This window comes from Cardiocondyla obscurior, linkage group LG05 (assembly GCF_019399895.1).
Source record: "Cardiocondyla obscurior isolate alpha-2009 linkage group LG05, Cobs3.1, whole genome shotgun sequence".
Taxonomy (NCBI): domain Eukaryota; kingdom Metazoa; phylum Arthropoda; class Insecta; order Hymenoptera; family Formicidae; genus Cardiocondyla; species Cardiocondyla obscurior.
The window spans coordinates 5,285,325-5,309,236 of record NC_091868.1 but is presented as its reverse complement, the minus strand read 5'-3'; the positions used below and the strand labels follow the sequence as shown (position 1 = coordinate 5,309,236).

The following is a 23,912-nucleotide window of genomic DNA, read 5'->3' as shown; positions in this document are numbered from 1 at the left end:
ACTCTTGTGTCCTCTCGTACATCTGGCACGAACATGTTAAAGCAAGGCTCTCCACACGCGACGCTTGCCCTCAAGCTTCACTAAATGGTAACAAGCTTTTTTTCTAGTCTCGTGGTATTTCCTGAAGACAGTCGTAGGTTTTCCTAAAGGGAGCATCTTCCTGCTCCGACGATAAGTTACGTCTGTGAATCTTCTTGGTGTCTTTAGCTGGTTCAGTTTCTTTCTATTTTTCTAAAACTATTTTAGGGCAATATCTATTCACTTAAGCGAACGGTACGAAAGTATTTTCAACGTACAGCAGCGATACTGTATGTAAAGGCATGCGACTCTTCATTGCGTAGTCTTTCAATGCTTGATTGCATCCTACGTGAATAATTCTACTACTTTTTTTTCTTTTTTTTTTCTCTCCATTGAGCAACGTTTGACTCCGGGCATCGATTGACTCTCGATCACCTTTATCGGATGTAGACAAGGTTTTTACAGTTCCAAAGTTCGATTTCAAGTTGCCAGTGGAGCGATTAGCCGCGTCCCTTGCACGGCTAATTAGCGTCGATTAGCATCGATTGATTGCGAAACTGTTAATCATTAATGCAGTGCGTAGGAAAAAAAAAAAAAATGCAGAAAGAGAATGTTTTTTTATCGTTGCCCGGTGGGAGAATCGCGCGTTTCCCTTTCTTTCGGTTTTTCTCTCTTCCCCCTTTCACTTCTCCGGTGACGACGAAAATAGTTCATTTCCCCGTGGACCAATGCAACGAGGACTTTGGACTTTTAATCCCACATCGCGCGCTGCACGCGACAAAGTATCGCATTCTGCTCGACTGAAATGTACTATTTGCGGAATACATAAAGCTTCAAATGTAACATTATTGCTCGTCCTCCTTTGAGATTCCTTGGTCTTAATTAACAATCTTTTTTTTCCTCTTCTTCTCGGCGCTCGACAATAATTATCGCGGTCTGACAATGTAAGCGATCTTTTTTTTCTCGACGGTTTTATGAAATTTATACATTTAAAAAGAAAATTAAATTTTTGATATCGAGAATTAATTCTTTGCAAATAAATTTCGTTCAAATTTTATGTAAATTTAATTTAGATCTAGATCGACAAAATAAGACCGAAGAATATCCTCAGGACTTAATAATTGAACGGAAGGAGAAAATTACCGTAATTCCGGGACTTAAAAATTCTAGACGGTCGTAAATAGATTAAGCTAGTTAAGCCGCTGCGAATGCGACCGGAAAGAAGGAGATAGATTTACTGAGAAATTGGAAACTCTAAACGAGCGTTTGTAGGCGTATAAAATTGTATTACCAGATAAACAGGTTCGGCATTTCGGCCAAGGTTGTTGTTCGCAGCGACGGAGCGTCACTGCCGTTGCTGGTCACTACCGCATCCTCCTATCGTCTGCGTGCGAAATGGCGCATCTCGCGGGTACGTGTGCACGTGAAATCGTCGCCTTGGAGTTGCCCAGTGGCACTCAGACAGCTTGCGGGAGGGAAAAAAAACAGAGACAAAAAACTGCCGTATGAGTTGTGTGAAAACGTGCCGCGTGAACGAATCGAGAGTTCAAGGGAAGCCCGTTCTCATTTTGCAAAAGTTTCCCCGTATTCGGTGTTGCTATTTATAGGTACCCGAGGAACAAGATCGAATGGCCTCCGTAGATTGGAACTCCTCGCGAGAGCTCGCTCCTCGTCTCTTTATGGACTCCGTGAATGATCCACTTATGCGCTTCTATAGTTAGCCACCATAGACCACACGGAATGGAGTCTAAATCCAAAGCTTCTCCGTGACTACTTTTAAACTCCTAGAGCCCTTTGTGGCACGGCGCGGTGCGGCGAAGAACAAGCGCGCGGCTCTTCAGCTCTTGTCGTAAAGATCCGCGTCTGTCAGATAGCGCGTGTACGCGTCCCGGTCGAAGCGCGTCGGATTGTCTCGTCGAACAGTCGATAAACGGAAGTGGGTTGCCGAGAATCTGATGTACGAAGGACTAAAAATTGCGCGCGAGACGCGGAACCGACAGCTTTAGGACACGCAGGGAATCTCCATGTCGCCGTTCGCCGCGCGTAATCCGCTTGCGGCGTAACGCAATATTATCAGTTACCGTCGTGCAGCGTGTCGTGCTGCAAGCCGGAGAAATAGCGGCTGACAACCGGTAGAAGGGACCGCTTTGTACGATTTCCCGGTTTGCTGCACGACGCTTCGAGGGCGTCTCGCCGAGTGTCTGAGATGAACGGTGATTTAAATATGGAAATGTGGGGCAAGTATGGATTCGTTGCTTTTTGATCTTCTTTCCTCCGACTGAATTTTACACATACGTACGCACGGGCGTCCGCATAATGCGCTAGACCAGCGATACCAGATCCCGAGGTGCTTCGAGACGATACATACATATATTACACTTATAGCTGTTACATTATGCAGTATATTGCTGCGGCCCTTGTATCTACGCGACTCTTGAATTCACAATATTTTATATGCAAAAGCATCAACTACATGCTTTTCATAAATAAATTTATCTCTCTCTCTCTCTCTCTTTTCTTTTTCTCTTTAACAGTTTTACTTATATATTTTTTATCTTTTCCTATCGGTGATACGCGGTTAAAAAATGCGCATCGCGAGTCTTGGGATTCATTGCGGAAACGCTCGCTAGGCACTAATTAAATTTTTCCTCGCGCAGAGAATCACGGTCAAGCACAGCGAGCTTAACCACGTTACTCTTATTTCACAGTACATGGTGGGTGTATCCTAGGGTGGGTTCTCTACATAGGAGTCTGTTACATGGGGCGGTTAATAGCCCCGGTGTGTTATAGATACGAGCGCGCGCGCGACTAAATGGATCGCAGTATCAAAGCGGCCGCTTTGCCGCTTGGGCGAAATATTGCATCGGAGCCGCTGCTATCGATTACTGATTGAAAAGTATTTTGGCTCGATTAGGGTATGTAGCCGGTGGAACGGTACGTGGCGCCGCGAATCTGGGACATTCTAACCCGGTACGGCAACGGGCACCTCGAGACGAACCGGTTGATGAGCACTTATAAGGGCACGTATATCTTTTCTCCGATCGTTCCTAATGCAATCGAACGCACGAAACCGTACGGGCAAGTGTGTCAACCGTACGAGGCGCTCGATAAACAGCGCCGAAGCGGCACGGTGATATTTCTTTCGAAAAAATATTTCTTCTCTTTTATGAAAGTTTTATTTAACGTCTCGGTTATCTCTCCGGCGCTCTGTCAAAGTCCATCTAAGTAACTAACAGAGAAATAAAGATCGCGTTACTTATCTCTGAAGAGCGATTCGCTGAAAAGCACGTACCTCCTTTTACTGCTTCGCGGAAAGAATCCACGGCGCGATAACTCTTTTATAAGGAGGGATTGTCACGATTTGCGACAAGAAGTATCGTCACGTACAGCCAACCACGCCTCTATCGCCGGGCACCCTGTAATTTATGACGTGTCAAACCCGGGGAACTATTGACACGGAATGGTAGAGCGATACACGAAACTAAGAGGCAAGTGTGATAAATTACCAGATTCTCCGCCAGCTATTGCCGCTGTATTACGCGTCGGCGGCTGGTTTATTGTTATAACGCGGTAATGTTATTCCGCGAAGGGAGAGACTCACACGCCGGGTATCGTTTGTATATTGTACGCGTGGAACTAAGGCGTCGAAAGATTTCTATCTGTCGTTAGATAGGAACGTCAAAGTTGCTGAATAGACCGCGCGCAACATTCTTGCAGTTTCATTGACACGTTATAAAATCGATATTTTCCTACGTGAACTGCATCGCGAACAATATCCCGATTCTACAAAGAGAGAGAGAGAGAGAGAGATTTGCTAATGTTGAACAATTTACATCTACACGGTCTGTTACGTTTAATATCTCATTGCATTTCTCAATTAAGCTATTAATGTTTCGTCGTCTAATACGTTTACCAATAAAATTCAATCTTCGGGAATTTTAATTTATGAATAATTTATCCGTACATTTTTACTTTCGTGCACCGCTATTGAAAATTTTCATCCGTTTGCTGAAACCAACTTCGGTATGATCAAACGCGTGGTTCTTTTTGTTCAGGCTCTCAATATTTTACTTTGCGATAGCTCCGTTTTTACGTTTACGTCAACTTTGTGCTCCTCGACGCTGTATTCATCTTCGTAGCAGCAACTAACAATTTATTCGCTTTTATTCAGTGGACAGAAATTACTGTAGTTGTACCAGAAATGACGCGGTTGCTTTTGAATTTGAGAATTGTACAGGGTTGAAACGGGGACGAAGGGAGAAAAAGGTCGTGAGAAGGGTGGAGTGTCCTCTCGACGTAGCGACGTTGTAATTACGCGAGTGCTTTAATGCCTTTGGTCACGCGAGTACCGAGGATTGTCGATCTCTCTTTCTCCCTTTCTTGTTTTTTTCATAAAAATGTAGCGAAACGAAATTCTCAAAATTTGCATCGCTCTGTGAGGAAAGCTCGAGCTGCGCTTTTTCGCGTCCTCGATCGCTTTTCAATTCCATCGTTACTTCTCGCAACGCAGTATCGGAGATTCCGCATTCATCGAAGCTACGTGCCTTTTCCTGGCTTTTGTGCACGATGAACGCCCGCGATTGGTCTTACAATCCAGCTCCGATAGGATCGTCTAGCCGGCAATTAATGCAGCCGGGAGCCTTTCCGGGGTGACGACGTGTCTCGCGAGGGGCGCGGGGAGGAGATACACCGTTTTCATCTCGAGCGGAGGCGTAGTTCTCGTGCGCGCGCGCGTGCTTGCTCGGGAGAAAGAGAGAACAACAAAACGACGCTCGGCGTCGCGATCACACGAGAAAGATGCGTTGCGTACAAGAAAGAGGAAGAAGAGGAGAGTGGTGGAGGAGGAGGAAGAGGAGGAGAGAGGAGGCTAGGTGAGAGATTCGTGGGGACAAAGGGACGTCGCGGTGACGGCGCAGACTCGGCGAACGCCGAGCGTCCCGACGCCTTCTCGCGTCCCTTTTATATCGCGTCGCCGCCAGTACATCTCTAACGATTCACGTCGCGCTTTCCCCATTCACGCGCATCGCGGAAAAACGACGCCGGCGACGCGCCGCCGACCCCCTTCGCCCTCCGCCTCCTTGTTCTCGCCCTCGCGTCTCTTCCCTCGTCTCCTCCGTTTCTCCAAAGGTAAAGTTCGCGCTTCGATCTCCGCCGCGATCGTCCGTGAGTTTTCGCGAATCCCGGGTGCGCGTTCGTTCGCGGTTTATGCGTGGCTGCACGCGCGACACGCGCGTGCCCGCCGTCCTACCCCGTACGCGTGTGACATAACGGGTGCAACGACTGTGCGTCACCGTCCCTTCCACGGCGCGATCGAAAGTAGCCCCGGCGCTTCCGCTGAGAGCGATATCGCACCGCCACAGGTAGATATGCCCACTCGTACAACGTAGCATTAATGATCCTTCCCGGTCTCTCTCCGCCTTTTTCTTTCTCTCTCTCTCTCTCTCTCTCTCTTTTTCTCTGCGAGCCTCTCCCCTCGTGAGCCTTAATCCCTGACATTTTCGCCATTCATTACTGTCGCTCATCGAACGATTTATTTACGCTCGATTTCCCACGAGCTGCATGCTGATGTTAATCGCGCGTTAGTGATACGGATATCTGGGAAAATAAATAGCCGTGTCCAGGCCGGTGCCGAGCGCACCCTGGCCGCCCACGCGGCGCACGCACGCACGTATCCACGCACCTCGCCGCGAGAGTGAACCGCGGGCGGCTGGCTGGAGTCGGAGACGCAGACGGGGCATTTGCACGGTAACGTTCCGAGCTGGTTTGTGAATGGTGGTGCGACCTTGCGGTTGGAATGTAAAGTGCTGGACCGGCAAAGGATCGCGCCGACGGGTAAACCGTACGCGTACTCGAGTCGACCACGTGCAACGAGTGTTGCAATTATGCATCGTGCATGTACCTAACACGGTGACCCGTTTCGCAAATGACAATCTTACTTTTTTTTTTCTTTTTTTTTCTAGCGTTTTAACCGCCTTTCCATTCTGACTCTTGCGACGAATCGATTCTCATTCGCGTTCTCTTCACTGTTTCGAGAAGCGCCGGCGTACGCCTCGTTGTTCGTCGAGAATATTCGCTTAAAATTAATCTCAGTCGTTTTCGTCTTTTTACCTCTTTGCAAAAGGCCATCTGCAAATGAGCCAGATGGTGATTTATCGCGTGCGTGCGCGCTCCGCCGAGTGCACTCGACGAAGGAAGGTTTGTCGCGAATTATGACGAGCCGGCTGCAACAGCAATGAACGCGTTAAAATCACTGCGGATATACCGCGCAGTTCAGCGGGGAGAATCTCGCGGCTTGCTCGAGTGGGCGTCCCGCGAGGAGATAGCCGTACTTTCTACGCGGTTTCCACGAGAAACCGTACGTCCCATCACAAGACGGCTCATTAATTATACATTTTTTTTTTTTTCCCCTCTTCTCGAGCTCGCTTATTACGCGCGCGTATCGTATAAGGTGGATTGCATTATAGTTTAACGACATTATTTACGCCTACGAACGTCCGCAAGCACGTGTGGGTAAAATCGACGCCGAGGGAACGGCCGATCAAGGCCTCGACGTGGGTCGAGCGTGAACCACAAATGGTCACACGACCGTTCGCCACCGCCATATTACCAAATTGCCCGTGCATCCGCGGCTGTTTCTGCCATTCCGCTCGTTTATCGCGGCATTAAGCACCTCCGATTTGCATATCCTCGAGGCAATCAACGCCTCGCTTTAAAATAAATATCGGAAAGAATTTTTAATAAATATAGAACGAACGAGGTTTCCTCGCGCTGCCGGAAAGAGGCCACCGACCGCGGGGAAATAAAATCGACCGTAATTCAATCGGGCCTTCGGTGCTCGTTTTAACGAAATCTAAGTGACAAATCTTTCGTGAGAGAGCCTCTCCGCGGAACTGCTGCGCGCTGAGTGAAACTTGAGTCCGTGCCAGTTCCATCCCCGGTTCCTCCGAGTACTCTGCGCGACGTGACAAAATAATTGGATTTTCGCGAAAAAAAGGCCAATGTCAATAAGTACCTACGGGTTTTCCGGAATATGGCGCGCATGACCGCGCATTTCGTTACTTGGCCCCTCGAATAAGCTCTCGCGAAAATATTACCCGTTGAAGCTGCTTGATAGCGAAGCGCGATAAATCCGCTCCGTCTCGTACGTCGGCGGAAATAATACAAGCGCGAATTAAAGTAGCAGAAAGCATGACTGTTGCGTTGACCGGTGTTGTTTCGGTTGCTGTGCTATTGATTTTTACCGTTTGTTTCGTCGACCCCTACGCACCCCAACGATTCCACCCTTCTGAATCATTCACCATTACCTCCGATGTCTGGCGGCGGCAGCGGGCCCTCCTTAATAACGTCTCGCGCGCCTTATTGCATCACATTTTGCTAATTTCGATCCGAATGACTCACCGCGCTAATGACACCAGCCATTAGTCGTCATTTATTGTTTAACGCGCCTGGGATCTCGCGGCACGATAAAACCCGAGCGTGGGTGTGCTCGACGTGGTACACGGTCATGGCCGGGTCGCTTATAAATCTTTAGCTTCCAAGACGGTGGAGGTTTGTGGAAATAAATCGGGTCGGCGGGTGTTGTTCGTCACCGAGCACAATGTTGCGCGCGACAACGTTAAAATTTTCTCGTTCCGTGCGAAATAAAACGCGCCCGCACTCTCGAGAGACGTGAAAATTTATTGCCGCTGATACTCGCGTCGCACCCCGTCGCTCTGTCTCTTCTTCCTCCTTTTGCCGTTCTTACCGCCGCTTATATTCGCGCACGTGTTCGAAAGGGCGCCGAGAACGCGGGGCGTTTTACGGGCGCGCTTTCGGAGCATATCGATCGGTTTGGACTTTACGACCCCGACGAGGAGGATATACACCCCCATGTGGCCGCCATACGTCACGCACGTCGTCACGGTACGCACGCATGACACGATGTTCGTACACGCGAAGATCTGTCGCCGATTGCCCGCTTCGTTGCCGCCACAGAATGGCCGATAACGGTGGTCCGGTGACGGCGAGATAAAAATAAATTGAGTTTCGCTTTAGGGGAAGTATTGTTCCGGAATCTTCCCTCGCGCGATAACGGCTCCGATTGCACCGAACAGTGGGAGGAAACCTGTGGGCGTAATCGACTGAGAAACGTAGCGTTATCAGTCGCGCTGTAGTACGCCTTAATCTAAATTTCTATTTTCCAAGAGTGACGTTAAAAATATACAACAACCGTTGATAGCGTATCTTACTTTTCCACCACTTTTAACAATTATTTATTTTATAAATGTACGTAGACTAAGACCGAGATAATTACGATATTCTTGATAACGAGATATACCATTTTATCATTCTACAAATAAATATGATACTTAGACTTCTCATTTTCTCGATCGGATTTGTAGAAACGATGGGCCGAAAAATCTATTTGGTCGGCATCTCATTTTTTTTTTTTACGTGCGCGATTGTATCGTAACGATACAAAAGATAAGATAATGTGTGCAACTTCGCCTCGCGAAACGTCCAGTATTCGGCAGTTTCGCGATCATTCCCGCGTCGTATGGGCGAACATTTTTGGCACCTTTCGACCGCATGCTCGTCGTTAAGGTGTGGTTCGATGTGTTTTCTGAATTTGTGCTTTAGCAGAGGCCGTTACAGGTACAGACTTTTACATATTTAGCATGCAAGTACGTTTAGCTACGCGCGAGCGAGAGTGAAATGTAAAGTGAAAGCAAAATTGGTAGCAGCCGTGTTGAAATCTTTTAATTAGCAAACCTATCACACGTAGGAATATTTATTATTACAAACCGCTACTGAATTATATTTTTAATTATCGGCAAAAAATTATAAACGGCCCGTTATTATCTTGCGAGCGTGTTATTTGAAATATCGTGATTTGCCCGAGATACCGAAATGTTTTATCAACAAATCCACGCGAACTTATCTACAGTAGAAAGCTAGCCGGTTCACGTGATCGCTCGATAATTAGAAATCGTCACGACGCACGTGTGTTGCCGGCGCTGTTTTCATGCGATTTCTGCGAATATGTTTCGAAATTTTACTTCGACTGCCGAGTACGTGAGTTTCGGCGTAATTATTCGAAAGCCGTGAGTATTTCGCCGATCGCGATTTCAGGCTGGCCGAATCTGTTGGCAAAAATAAAATATAATGAAATGAAACGGCACGTTAGGCGCCTTGGCGCAACGTCGTTAACGGATGCTGCTTATCTCGATGATGCTATCGACATGCGACAATTCCGAGGCGGAGATCCTCGCGGCGGTGATCGTAAGGCACAATATAAGTAACTGCATCGGTGAATGGTACGCTCAGACTAGGTCAGCCCATAACTATCGCGCTATTATAGACAAGGTCGTTCGCCCCCTTTCCTCCCTTCCATCTGACTGTTCTCTGAATGCACGGCAACGCGCCGTAATATTGCGTTATTGTAATAGTTTATCGCGGTAAAAAAGAAAACGCAAGAAACGGAACGACCCGCCTGGAGGAGCCTCTCGCGCTTTCGAAAAATCTCGTAACTGCACAGATATTACCGTACGAACAGTTGTCGCGACGTTGAAACGGTCCGGCGTCAAAGAATACTGGAATTACTGGAAATACCGGATTATTTTATACGTGTCAGAGAGAACATTGCACGTACCGATCGAAAAATCAGCGACCGAATCGGCGGCGATGCCGGCTACTTTGCATCCTGTGTCCAAAACTGTTCTATTTCGCACCGAAATCGATTGTATTAGTATAAAAAGCACTGCGGTAAAAAAAAAAAATTTTTATACAAAAAAATTCTATGTTAAACAGTTGGTGCGTTACGCATTTTGCCCAAAGATAGATAAAGTTGTAAGAAAGGGGAAAAAATAAAAAAATTATTTAATTATTAAGTAATTAAATTTTTTTTTTTCCCCTTTCTTACAACTTTATCTATCTTTGGGCAAAATGCGTAACGCGACAACTGTTTAACATAGGATTTTTTTGTATTGAAAAAAAATTTTTTTTTTTTGTTTGACCGACGTTGATTACAATTACAAATTGATTTTAATTTTGAGAATACTTATCTTGATAACTTGATGCAGGTGTATCTTGACAAAGTTCTCGAAGAGACTTGCTATATTAATGTTAAAGTTATTAGGTACACGTAATTCGATCACGCTACAGTTACCGGTGCGCGATATACTTCATAAACGACATTACGCGTATTTAAGGAACTTCCGAGCGTAGTAACGAGAGATATTAAACGCCATGGGAATCGCTCTTTATACCCGGGCTCATCGTAACCGCCATTGTGCCGGTAGGAAGTGCATAATAGAGCAGAAAGTGAGACAGTCCTCTTCCTGAAAAAGCGATAGCAATATCGCTTGTAATCCGCCGAGAACAATGGCCGCGGCAAATCGCGGGACGGAAGATCTTGCGAAGGTTTTTTTTTTTTTTTTTTTTTTGCCATGTTACGCGTACACGCACCACACGTATGTTTACCGTGTTTAATTTTTCAGAAGTAGAACAGTCCCTATACGGTATATCCCGCCGGATACGGAGTAGCCTGCGAGCGCGACTATGCGTGCGGATAGACATGCATAATTTGTTCGCTAATGTTGATTTGCAGACGCGCCGATCTGAATACATTCATGGTCCACGAGTTAAGTAGATCGCGTAGAAAAAAAGCGAGGCGTTTTAGCGGCGCAAAACATACCCGAGGAAATCTTATTACCCTTCGCAAAGCGCTTTTTTTTAAGGCCTCTGTATTTTTCATTGTTGTTAATTACGCGCAACTAACATGGTCGCGGTCTTTTATCGAGGAATTAGAAGAGATCTAAAACGTTTCTACAAAATCAGACTCACGTATTGTTGCGTAATTTTGCAGATATTATTATTTAATTATCTCGCGGAGTAACGACGCGCGTACAACGGCAGCGAGTGGTCTATTTCAATATCAAAAAGAGAAAATGCCGCGAGCGGGTCGGCTGGAAAGAGCTAAAAGCGTCGTTGACTTGGAGCCAGCTTGAGAATATTTTCACATCAGACAGAAGTATACGAAAACGACGAGCGCCACTTTCAGTGGTTCGGTGCTTCGGGTGGGAATAATTACACACTTATGATAATTGATGTGAACATTTTCATGAGGTATACGGTTAACGAGAAAATCTGAAGCTTCCGTTTGTTTATAATTCTGATAACGCTCTTACACGTCGTAAACAGAGACGGTTTATTAGAAGAAAGTTGATAATTCACTTTACTCGATCAGCACGTAATAAAAAAAAATTAATAAAAATCGCGCTGTCTAACATCCGGGATGTGGTTGGTTAAGCAGAATGAAATCATACGCAATAATAAAAACTTAAAAAAAAAATTTAAAAAAAACGGAAGAAATTTTGTTATCACAACTTTCACCTACTTGAACAGGTTCGTGAAGCTCTTCGCTGAGTGATAGGGAGACGATTTCAATTTTAGCGTTAGGCTTTTTCACTTTCTGTTAATATAATTTATAATTACAGACGTCAGACACGTCAAAGTATTTAAATATCTTCTACTTGAATATTTATATTTTACAATTTTGCATGTAGAGGTTTAATTTATTTGAATTTTATAATTCGCATGTCTTGCACATTTTTATGGGAAAAAGATTTTTCAACAAGCTTCGTAAAATACAAACTTTTGCTGGATCTAAAAATATCCGGCCGGATCTGAGAAACCCAGTGTGTGGTCCGTATACGCAAAAATATAGTGGTATACGGGGGTAAATCTCTCTTGCCTTGAGGCCGATAAATTTCTTCGCTACTGTGGACGAGTCAGTTGCTTTAGGCGAATGATGTATTTCTGCTTCGAGTACAGTAGTCGACCTCGATTTCCATCCATCTATACCGGTACTTGAACTTCCTACGTTTATTTGATCGCGGACTGCAGAGGAAATTGATTATCTGCACTGTAGGACTGCGATGAATATCAAAAGCCATTTTCGCGATTTGATTAATAACGCCTTATTTTCGCAGTTTGTATGTTCTGCATATGTAAGTAAGGATTGCACTATCTTGAGCGGTAACCGAGCACATGAATCATTCGTACGTGACAGATGTTATTTCTATGTTCGAGTCGTTACGATTAGTAGCTTATCTTCTACCTGAACCCTTGATCGACAATCTATTCAACTTTTGATATTTTTTATCTTCTCATAATAAAAAGCAAGGCGCGAAAAATTAATTTAAATTATCGACGAAGAATTTACATCGAACTAAATAATTATGACGCGTAAAATGTTCTGGGAACAGATTTATGTTAAAGGGGCGTTAAAAATCGTTTCTTTAGATCGTCGTTTGCGCCACATTAAAATGTAGAGTTACGATGCACGACGTATGTTTGCGCTCATCACCGTCATGAGGCCGCAGACGAAAACTGCACGGTTCTCGCTGGACCGGTTAAGTGATCGTATTAAGCCAGTCACTGTCGCAGCCGTTCGCGGTGGTGCGAGATCGACGGCGAGGAAAAGGATTACTTCGGTGAGAGTAGTTTCCCGCGCTACATAGTTCTAAATACTGATTTCGTGTGGCAACTTCCCCGGTACGGAGCTACCCGCAAATTTACGATCATTAAACCCGAGAAATTACCTCTTTATCTCGACGCATCTCAATTTATGGCAATGACTTGTTTGCCATAATTTAATGTGCGCCATTCAATTAAATCCTGCCTACATTGTTGTGTCAATCGCGATACGTGTTTGCATCGCGTTCAGACCGCGTGATAGCTTCAATAACAATGTGCTAAAGATTTGCAGGGACCAAAAGACGAGAGACAAATAAGTTCGATATATTTAAAACGAATATGCTGCAGAGAAAGCAGTGAAGAGATTATTAAAAAAGAAAAAAAATTATATTAATAATTTATATTATTCAAATTAATGTCATACAATTAATAAAATAATAACGTATATACATAATTTCCAAGATATGTATAAAATAATTTTATTCAACGCGATTAATATGCATATAATTATAATTCACAATTACGATTGTATAGATTAATTACATATTTTTTTATAATTATTCTTTGTTTATACGGGAGATTTTAGTTCATCTCGGATATCGCGAGGCTTTCAATAAATCATGTTATGCATTCCCAGGTTTCTTCACGCTTCCTCGCAATAATGGATGCACCGCATCGCATCGGTGTGTACTTAATTCTCTCGTTACCGTTTCGATTCAGTGTATACTAGCGTCCCGAGCAAGTTAGCCGAGCATAAATGCAATTCCGACACGGCTATATTTTGCTGGTCGCACCGACGACCGACAACGAGCGTGCGCGTTCCCGTCATGTTGAAGACACTCCGGTCTAAAGCGAAAGTCGAACGCGATCTCTTTCATTCCCTGGCCTCTCCTTACCTTCGCCCGACCTCTCTCGATCCTTTTTCGCATGCATGCTGACCCCTCTACTGTCTTCACTTCTCCATTTTCCGTAATATCTCTTCAATATCATCTCTCTCTCCCCCTTTACTCTTTCTCACTCTCTCTCTCTCTCTCTCTCTTTCCCTCTCTCTAGTGTAATGACAAGACCGTCTCCGCCTGGTACGAGCTAATCGGTTCTCGTTATATAAAGCGACGACCGCGCGACACTGTGTCAAGAACTTCTCGCTTGGCGTGCAGAAAAGAGTAGATCCAAAATATCATTGATTTTAACATGACAGAAGACGACGGAAGCAAGTCATTTTTAAATAAAGAAATCAAGAAACGCTTTCGTAATTGTACTAAAAAAGTCCTCAGTTGTTTACGCTTTAATGAGTAAAATTGTGAATTTATGTTTCGAGGAAAAAGATACGTTATAAAGATTAAAAATTTGTCTTTTTTTTGGAATGACAGATTTGTTTTCTAAACGGAAGAAAAACAAAATAAAATATTTACAAAACCGCAAACTAATATTATTTATTTAAAAAATCTTAAGGTTTTACGGCGGAATTCGTAATATAGTCGCGTTATTCTAAAAATATAAGTTTTCAACTTTTCTTTCTCCTAAGTTCTAAATTTCTTCGTAAGCTTTCGAGAAAATGAATCTTTAGACTTTTTACATTCTTCTTCGCAGACGTGGAAATATCCATCCCGCGCAAAATCGCCCGTCTCGCAAGAATATCCCAGAACGTGACATAAACCATTTTGCACTTACCAAAACGTTCCATAATGTTTTAACATGGAGAAGTGCGTCGGGGCGGAGTGTTTATAATACAACGATGAGGAAATCATGAATGTTTTACCGTTTCTTTGAATCGCACGAAAGAAAGTTTGGCTAAAGATTATATTCAGACGAAATTTCACTAAATTTTATTGCATTGCTGATTTCATAATAATCACAACGTCATAGGATTATAAGAGATAAAAGATTGTATTACATTGTGATAAAATTTTTTATTAATTCCATCGCGATAAAATTCTTATTCCGCTAGGTGTTATTATAAAAATTCTTGCAGCGACAGATAAAATCAATAACGTCAAGTATTTATATTTTCTCATTATTTGCACGAGTAATTTATGGATGTAATTTATTTAAAAAAAAGAAAAAAATTATTTTTGCACAATACAAACTTTTTAACAATACAAATATTTGCAATTATAAAAAATATCGATAAATATTCATCAACTTTTATATTACTTTCGCGAAAAACGCCGTTATTCTTATATTCCGTCGTGCTTGAAACCGCCAACTGAAAAATATTTTACATCGCAACATTTTTTAACGAACAAAAAATTCTGCGGTGTCGAGTAAGGAGCCGGTATTGGTATTTTTATTCAATCTCCGGGATATCTGCGTCGGAACAATTATGAGAGAATGAACAACGGTCGTCGCGAGTGCGCGTTGCGGCGAAATATGCTGCGATATCTGTCTGGATCGAGCGGGCAAAGTAGCGAATTCCGGTCGCGAGATAACTCATAATTTCCGTTGTCTGCATGGAAGGAACTTTTATTTGTTTTACAATTAAAGGAGCCCTGCTCCCTCGTCTCTTTGATTCCATGATAAATGTTCTCCCGTCGCGGCACGCACGTTGCAGATGGAACTAATCAATGACAATAGCCAAATCGCAGTTGAATAGCGATGAAACGCGATCGCGAATCGAAGCGTGACGTCGAGTAACAATGAGTGAAAGTTCCGCGGACTGGTCATCTCGACGAGAAAGCTAATGAGAAAACGTCGCCGTGTTTTACAAGCTGAAATATCGGGTCGCACGATAGAAATAGAACGTATCGAGAGTTATTAATCCGATCGTCGATAACGGGCCGAATTAAATTGAATTTATTGGAACGATTCCATTAATGTGAAAACTCTATTTCAACGGGACAGATACGTCTTTCATTCCTTCTTTTAAGGAAGAGAAAACTATCGGCGATAAAATAAAATTTGAAATTGCTAAATGCGGATTCTGTTATTTTATCCGGACGCTTCCGACGATTCTATTTTCAGGATAAAATCAATCTATTCGTCGCTGGTGCTCGGCGGTATAAAAAAAAATATTTGTAATGCGATCATCAATCAGTAGGACGTTTTGCAGTCAAGGAGGCTCGCAAAAGGCGCGCCCGGAGTGCATCGTCATCCTAGTTCTAGTCGCAGTCGCGTACGCGAAGAACGGACCCGTCATTGTCGTCGTCGTCGCCGTCGTAACGTCACGTCTATCAGCAGCGGTGGAGGCCGAGCGCGAGGTGGGGTATCACCACTCGACGGTTTCGACGTGAACATCCAGCCCGCCGCCGACTGGCTGGCTCAGTCAAGCTGAAACCGCGAAGGACCGCGATAGAGCGCGAGGCGAGCGAGCGGACGCGCGCGTGCCTTACGGCCTCTCGCGAATGTTTCACCGTTTTCTCCGATGCCGCTCGTTCGCCACCGCAACGGGAAGAGATTTCTGCGTTCTAGGTGCGCGGTGATCTGTCAAATCGGTCGCGGACGGATGACGAGTGTGCGCGAGGCTCTCGCGGATCCTCCCGCGCGATAACGCGCGTAGCGATGGCCCCGGAAGCGCCCGGGCTCGACGCCTGACGCGATAAGACGGCGAAGCACGTTTCCGCGACTCGCGTGACGGAGTAACATCGGGGCGAATCCTGCGGCGATTCCGCGTGGCCGCCGCGATGCTGCCGTCGCCAATTTTCACGGCTAACCAGGTGGAACTCGCTTACGGGATATGATGTCGGTGGAGTAAACGAAAGACGTGTGTGCCGTGCGCGCCTTATCGGCGGTTACCGTATCGGTGCGCCTTAAAAAGCGCGCTGAATCATCGCGCGGTAAAATTGACGGCGCGCTGCGTCTCTTACGGGGGCAAGGTGTTGTTACGGAGTTGCACAACCGGGTACAATAACGGCGGAGGAGGAAAAATCGCGCAGTCCCGCGAGCGACAAGAGTGTCTTCTGCCGCTAAAGTTCCGCGCGCCGAGTCCGGCCGTGATCTCTCGCTGTTTAAAGAAGGTCATCGATTCAACGAGACGGAGATCAAAGGATCGAAGCGTCTATTAAGCCGCTCTGCTCTCTTCCCCGCGTTATTACATATGGAAAATTACGACGGTGAAGAGGCAGGCAGCGCGTGAATCGCCTGTCTCAGTCGGTCGCCACGGCTTTCACGACGGTATTTACACTCGACTGCATTCTGAAAATCGCACGCTGTCACTACGCGACGATGAAAAAGAGGAAAGAGTTTCGTTTAAAACGCCGATTAAGAGCAGTAGATAAGAATGTTAAGGCCGTGAGAACAGTATAAACGAGGAAAAAAATTCATACTTATTTAAAATTATCTTCTATTTAAGAACTAACAATATTAGTCACGAATGGTGATAAGAATCACGGTTATCTAAAAGAAAAAAAACCCGGTTAAAGAAACGTCCATATTCATTAAGTTTTTAAAATGGTAATCTAAAATAATTACCTTCTCAATAGATCCTGATATATTTTTAAAACCTATTAAAATCTAAAGGTTCGAAACAAAATTGTGTAAAGTTAACTATACCTAATTGTAAAAAAATATTAAATAGAAAATAAGAAAATACATGTTAAAGAATGTAATTTAGAAATTTATATCTTCATGCATCGAGTATATATTTTAATACTGCAATTAAATCGAGAGAAATGAAGTCTTTCAGTAAGTCGGCTTGAAATAAATGTGTTAGGGATCTCGGATAATATGTTAAATATGTTAACGACATCGGGACTGCTAATTAAACAGGGAATAATAATAATCTGCAAATATTACAACAATATATATATAAAAAGACGATGGCTAATAGGAAGGTTTCTTTTTTCTTTTTTTTTTTTTTAAATAAATTAAGTATCGCATCAAATTAACGACTTAACGTATTTCTCCATCAGAATGCAGCGGTCGCTATTGATTTAAATAAGTATCTCGTCGTGTTCTCCGTTCTTGAAAAAAAATGCAAGCTACTTTCGACAGTTCCGGCTTTTAAGAAATACAGCAAATTCGCGGCGGGCGTTACGGGAACGCCAGTAAAAACGAGAAGCTGTCGACGAGGCCTTCGTCGAGGCGGCCATGTATATATTATACGGCCCGTCAATATAACGCTGCGATAATGATACGTATTAAATTCACGCCGTGTGCGTCACGAAAACGGCGCCTGTCGCCGACATCGCACACGCTCCGTTTCGGCATTGAAAGCAATTTGGGCAGTAACCCATTTGGGTGCGCGCGCGAGTGCGCGACACACGTGCGTGTACGTGACGTTTCTCGGCGATTGTCCGTTTAAATCAATCGCGAGTGCATCGACATGCACGCGCACCGCCGTCAGACAGCGACTGTTGCGCGTTAATGGAAAAGTGTCCGCATTTTCATTATTATACAGTACAATGCGTGGGAGAAGTAGTACACAAACAGACAATTCAGCCTGGCGATGGGAAATCTCGATTTAAAATAATAACAAATATAGGGTACCACCTGTCAATCTGCCGCACGAGACTGATAAGATACGTTACAATTAAGACCGTATGCGTAATAATTCAATCAACGTGAAATTCGACAGTTCCTATTTTTTCAAGATTATTATTTAACTGGTTATATTCTTTTTTTATTGCGTTAAAATAATTATTTGCTTTTTTTATTCCATTAAAATAATAATAATTTAATTAACGAGAGAATCAATGGCGATTACTGTCGAAAACGTCAATGGATTCGTTGTGACAAAACATGGCAGTCTTTCATTAGGTATACAAATGTCCACGCGTCGAGTGATATTAGCCGGGACGTTGATGGCGATCGTAAATGAAGAGTAACGCTGTTAAATCTCACGTCAATAATATTTTTTACCACGTTATTTTATCGCGTGGCGTTATCCCGCTATCGAGCCCTTTAATTATTAGGCACACGTGTACGTTCGCGACATTAAAAATACCTCTGCGGTTACCGCAATCTTCGGCAATCGCGATCCAAGGAATTATGCATCTGTGACGCCGAGCTCTGACCTTCCTTCGCTCTGACGTCGCCGCGAGCGAGCGAGCGAGCGATTGTCCAATATTAATACCTGATTGGCGATATCGCGTGTATGCGCCGTGATCTATGCAGACTTGGAGCGTTATCGGCTCCGAAGCCCTGGATACGTTCAATATCGGCATGTGTATCATCGGGAGGGACTGTTAGCGCGACGTACGAACGCGATAACTATGTTAACAGCATCTCTTGTGCACACACGCATCGAGCACGTGGAAGGCACAGGCACGTAGTACGAATAGTATTGCCGGTACCGTTAATACCATTCGCGCGATATCTAGTCGCTCAAGAGAGTGCACAAACGAGCATATGCGGAATCACCGCGTGTGTGGGAGCGCGAATGACGCCATTTCCCGACTTCCCTTGCCCGCTTCCCCTTGCATCTCCTGCCTTTTTCGCGTGAGAACAAAACTCGGATACAATGATATCGGATAATCGAGCCCGGCGCGCTTTCGGCTACGCCGTCCTACGCAAGCGAGTTCGCCGGCTGTGCTTGGAAAAAAAAAAAATATGCAGGAAACTCCTACAACCGGAGGTGGCGTAACTCGTAGTCGCCTTCCGCGGAATTTCACACTCAATTTTCAACTGGTCCGTTTGTTTCTTTTTTTTTTTTCTATTGTTTTTCGTTTTCTCCCACTGAAACTCGAGTACACGTCGTTGCTTTTATTTTGCGTAATAAACGTGCAATCGAACTGGGCGGGATTAAATAATTGAAAAACTTTAATTATGATTAAATATATCGAAATAATTAAAATCAGTATTAATTTCCGCGAGCTGATCTCTCGTGTTTGTTAAATTAAAATGGCTTCGTTAAAGTGCGAGTCCGAAACCGCTTCTATATCATAAATTCAGAGCGCGCCGGTCTTGAGCGGTTTTCAACCACGAGGAAAAGGCCTTTTCAGGAATCGATAGCCCGTTCACGGCACGTTTTATTATTCACTCGAACGTCTTGGCACGTTTCCCCGAGGGTATTCGATTCACACGTTTTCACCGGATTTCGAAGATAAATTTATCTCTCCGACGATACCAAATGAAAACTGCGCGACCGTGCATTTCCTACGTCGTATTTTACGTCCTCGTTTAGTCGACCGAAAATTTACACGCGCAAAGTGTGTGCGAGAGAATAAAATTTGTCATCTACACGTGCGAAGGAACACGGGAAAAAAAATTTTTTCGCCAAGCGTGTTCGAAAATTTCGCGAGGGAGAACGAGAGAGGCCTCGTTGACCGATAATGTCGCGCGGAGTAAAATTTTCATTCAATTTAGGGAGGTAAAAGTATCTCGCGGCATATAAAAAATATCTCGCGTGGCGCTTCTCTACTTAAAAATCATGAGCTAAACACTTCGAGGTGAGATCAGTTTTAATTAATACATATATTATTATGTATTTTCCCGGTAATATCTTCACGCGATTAGAATTCGAGGTTAATGCATTTAAAGCACGTAATCCCGAAGCGGGACGTTTGTATTCCGCTGCTCGTAACACCTTTGTTCGCTAATATTGAGCCAATCTCACGCCGCGCGCCAGTTAGAAATTCGCTCGCGGCCTGCACGCGGTTTGTATTGGTACTCCCGCTATTCTTCATTACACATCGCTCGCGGAATACCGTGTCATTAGGGGACGAGAAAAGCGGATAATAAAGGAATGTGGAAAAGAATCGCGGCTTTCTTGACTCGCGTGCGCGCAACTTATTATCCTACGTGTGTACCCGATAGTATGCCGACGTGAACTTATTATTAGAGTGTGACGTTTCGCCGAAGCGAACTTGAAACGCTGCGGCTAGGGCTCTCCTGTTTATAACTGTTAAAGTTGAGGAAAAATACTCGAGCCTGGCACAGTATTTGTACCAGCGAGTACCACTTTTGGTACTCGACAATTAGTATAAAGGTTAAAAAAAAAAAAGAAAAAAAAATTGTAGTTCTTTTTGTCAGTCGCCTTCACGGCGACTTACTCTCGATTCTTCTTCCCTCGAACCTCGCTTGCGGGTTCCGCTTTCCGCAGAAATAACTGGTAACCTTTGCCACTTGCAATTCGTGCGCCTAGACCAGTCCCACAGTTGCCCGCGTCTATCCGTGGAGCGTACGCTCGACCGGAGCTTTCTCCCGATCGCTAACTTTTACTTTTGCCACAGGCAAATTGAGGATCTCGACGTGTCCGCGCACTCGGTACGTATGCCGCTCGCGCGCCTCCGCTAAGCTAGTATCCGATCCGCGAAGGGAAGACGTAGTCGGACCCCGCGTGTGAAACCCTGGCGTTTGCTCTTCGCATTGTCGCGAAAAATGTCGGTAATCGTGCCGATTAGAGTGGAACGGAAAATTGAGCGTTTAACAAAGATTAGACGACGTTTTGTCAAGGCGGTTCTATTGAAGCGAACGCACTCTCGAGTGCGACCGTGTGAAGTGAAAATACGACTTTAATCGGTTTTCTAACCGAGAAACTGGTGTGTGTTATTGAAGGACTCTTACGATCTTACGTAAAAATCGGAGCACGTTTTTTTTTTTTTTAAATCTCGTGAAATCAAGAGACCGCAGCGTTTTGCGCACTTCCGTAGACACTTCCGTAAGGAATGTTAATCTGCATGCGAGTTTACCTTTTCTGCAGTATGTAATAACGTAATGTAAATTCTCGATGGCTTTTTTTTAAGCGAATTGTTGAAAAGACCTGAATGGAGTCGCGTGGTAGATGTAATTGTGAACGAAACCTCTCACAGACTCGATCACCCTTGAAAAAAAAAAAAAAAAAAATTACACGAGCACTCACCCACAGGTATTCCCATCTCCGTGTCACGCAAAACGATATTTCGCTTGCGTGCTCTTCAGCAGACCGGCAGGGAAGAGGGAGGGGAAAAAAAAAAGTTACAGCCCGCACGCAGGCGATGGGAAATTAAAACTGGAACACATGCGCTCGTTGAAACTGTCGCCGCATTGACGCGAAATCCCTATCGCGCCGACATTAACATACGTGAAAGTACAGCCGGTAACGCGGATATACCTGTTGTGCGCTATTATTTTTCTATTCACAGTTCAGCTGGCGGTGCGTGCGCGTGTACCGCCATTGAGAGGGGAATAAATCTGTCGTCGGCGCGTTAAAAGTGCGAGCGATCAATTAATAAAATCGCGGAAAAAAAAACAAACCGCGTTTCGCGGAGGGCATCAACGGCCCCGAGTATCTCCTCGAGATACTTTCTCGCTTCGAACCGCGCTCTTGTTGCGGATCGCATATTCCGTCCCGCGGAGCGTGCACAGGCACGAAAGATTAACTCGGATCAATCGACACGGGCGCAACGGAGATCGCGATTGGAAATCGTTTGCGCGCCATAAATCGATCGGGCTTCTTTCCCGTCGCGCGTTAAAGTGGATCTCTCCCTCGTGGGTGCAACGACCTCCTAGCCGGCCCCGTCTCGGCGTAACTCTCTTCTTTTTAACGTAGATTCAGAAATGTATATATATGTATACACTCGGGCGGATCGCGCACGGCCCAGAGTGAATTGACCTGTATTTCCGAGCGGTAGCAGCATATCGAGACGAGCGTAACAATGTATATGCGCGCGGCCGTTGAAATCGCCGTCGGTGGGAGGCCGCCGCCACTCCACCTTCCATTCGACTTTGACAGTTCCATTATGGTATCGAAGCTAACGGCAAACAGTACGGGTGTAGTTGACGATTGTGAATCAACGTGCTCGCCGGTCCGTCAAGGTATTTTTATTGTCCGTCCTTCTTTGCTTTCCGTGCACCGGGGGCCACAGGCGATCGCTCGGCGCGGGAAACGCGACGCTGTCCGTTTTTCTCGGTGACCTAGTGTCGTGACTGTGAAATTAAACGACGACTAACCGCGAGAAGCGGCGCATTGTCGTCTCCGCCCGAAGACGGGCGTTGATTCACCTTCGGGTGAGCGGAATTTCTAATCGATCGGGCGGGTTTGACGAGCCTCGCCGCTCGCCTCTTTGGATCAATTCGGTGGGCACATCCGGTGTGCAGTTCCGCCATTTTCGGTCGTTGAATTAATTCGATCAATTTCGTCGCGCTTGTCTACTTGGCAACCCCAAGCGAGGCGGCTGAGAGACGGGTTTTGCGCCGCGCGAAAGAGTGCAAAGTGGATCTCGCGTTAACGAGTTGTGGGACGAGTATGCGCCGCGCGCGGAGGTTTTCGAGAGTCGCGTCGCAAAGGACTTATTTCGCTGTATGTCACGCCGTTAAAAACGTTTCACGTGCGGTCTCGTTTGCACGAAGGATTTCTGCGCTCATTATTATTCGCCGCCTTTGACTTTTTCGTACGTGCGTCCTCGATACGGACGTAAAGAAAGACGAACGGCAAACGGTATCCATCGACGCGCACGTCGCATCGGTCATAAACTACTAATTGCGCGTTAATCTCGCGAAAACTTCACCTCACCTCGATTCCGCGAACACTACCGTTCTGCCAATCGGATTTCAGCGTTGCGTACCGAACAACAAGTGTTGTTATTCGTGACAATTGTGCGATTGTTCACACACTTCATTGCAAATGAAAATGTTAACCGCGTAATAGAAACGTAATAGAAATGCGTAATAGAACGTTGCAATGTCGAATATCTGTCTTCTCGTTATATAACGTCGTTAAAAAAATATCTAATACATAGATAAAATTTAACGAAAATATTCGTATTTCTTTTCTTTTTTTTTAATTTATTAAAGGCGTCTTTGGCGCTAAATTTTTTTTTTTATGTTTGAACGTAGCTCTATTTCGCCTTCGTTGAATATTCAAAAGGGATACTTAGACACGTGCTGATGAGGTATTCTGGAAAAATACATGAATATGTAATAAATACGTCTTCTGCGTGAATATTGAAAAATAAAGAGAAGAACGGAAACGTATACACTTAATTACCTAGGTGTACGCACACGTATACATGCACACATGATATTAAGGCTTCACTCAGACTTGACACGTAAATGTACTTTCATTAAAGAGAGATTATTGATAAATATATTGCACGTGGATATTGTGCTGATATACTTGCTGTTACGCATATTAATCGAGTATCGTTAGAAAGTTTTAACGATTGTCCGTGAATCAACCGGAAAAGGCGAACGAGTGAAAACGGCACTATTGATCGCCGCCGAGAGTAGCTCGGCAATAGTTAACCCAATTACTTAGTGTCAAACGCGAAGTTGAAATCAAAATAGAATTTTAAGGTGATCTCCGCGCCTGAAAATCAAATTTAAATTCCAGGAATTATTACCCGCTAATGATCGAACTCAAAAGATATGCGTCTTGATAAATTATTAACTCGCTGACCTAAATGCAGGCGACGAAGCACAAATGAGTTTAACTCATTACGAGGAATTATCTGTCACTAACACCGTCCCCGATATTATTTCACATTTCCTAGTTGATTGCAATAATTTCAAGCAAATGCAACGGAATAATGTATCAACGTCGAGAATCTTCCTTAATTCGTGCCACAATCGACCGAGAT

The 23,912-nt window shown here is 44.6% G+C and overlaps 1 protein-coding gene across 6 annotated transcripts in view; it reads left to right on the top strand.

Moving 5' to 3' along the window:
• Window positions 1-23,912, top strand: part of Siz (Brefeldin-resistant Arf-GEF family protein schizo) — a 39,761-nt gene that overhangs the window by 4,947 nt on the left and 10,902 nt on the right. The window contains exon 1 of one of the 6 annotated variants that reach the window (XM_070656918.1): window positions 4,876-5,378. The exons of 3 other annotated variants lie outside the window; for them this stretch is intronic. The gene's annotated coding sequence lies outside the window, so the exon portion shown is untranslated. Of the gene's footprint in view, window positions 1-4,875; window positions 5,379-15,753; window positions 22,150-23,912 lie in introns of those variants that run through there. 2 more of the 6 variants (XM_070656917.1, XM_070656916.1) reach the window with 2 other exon arrangements.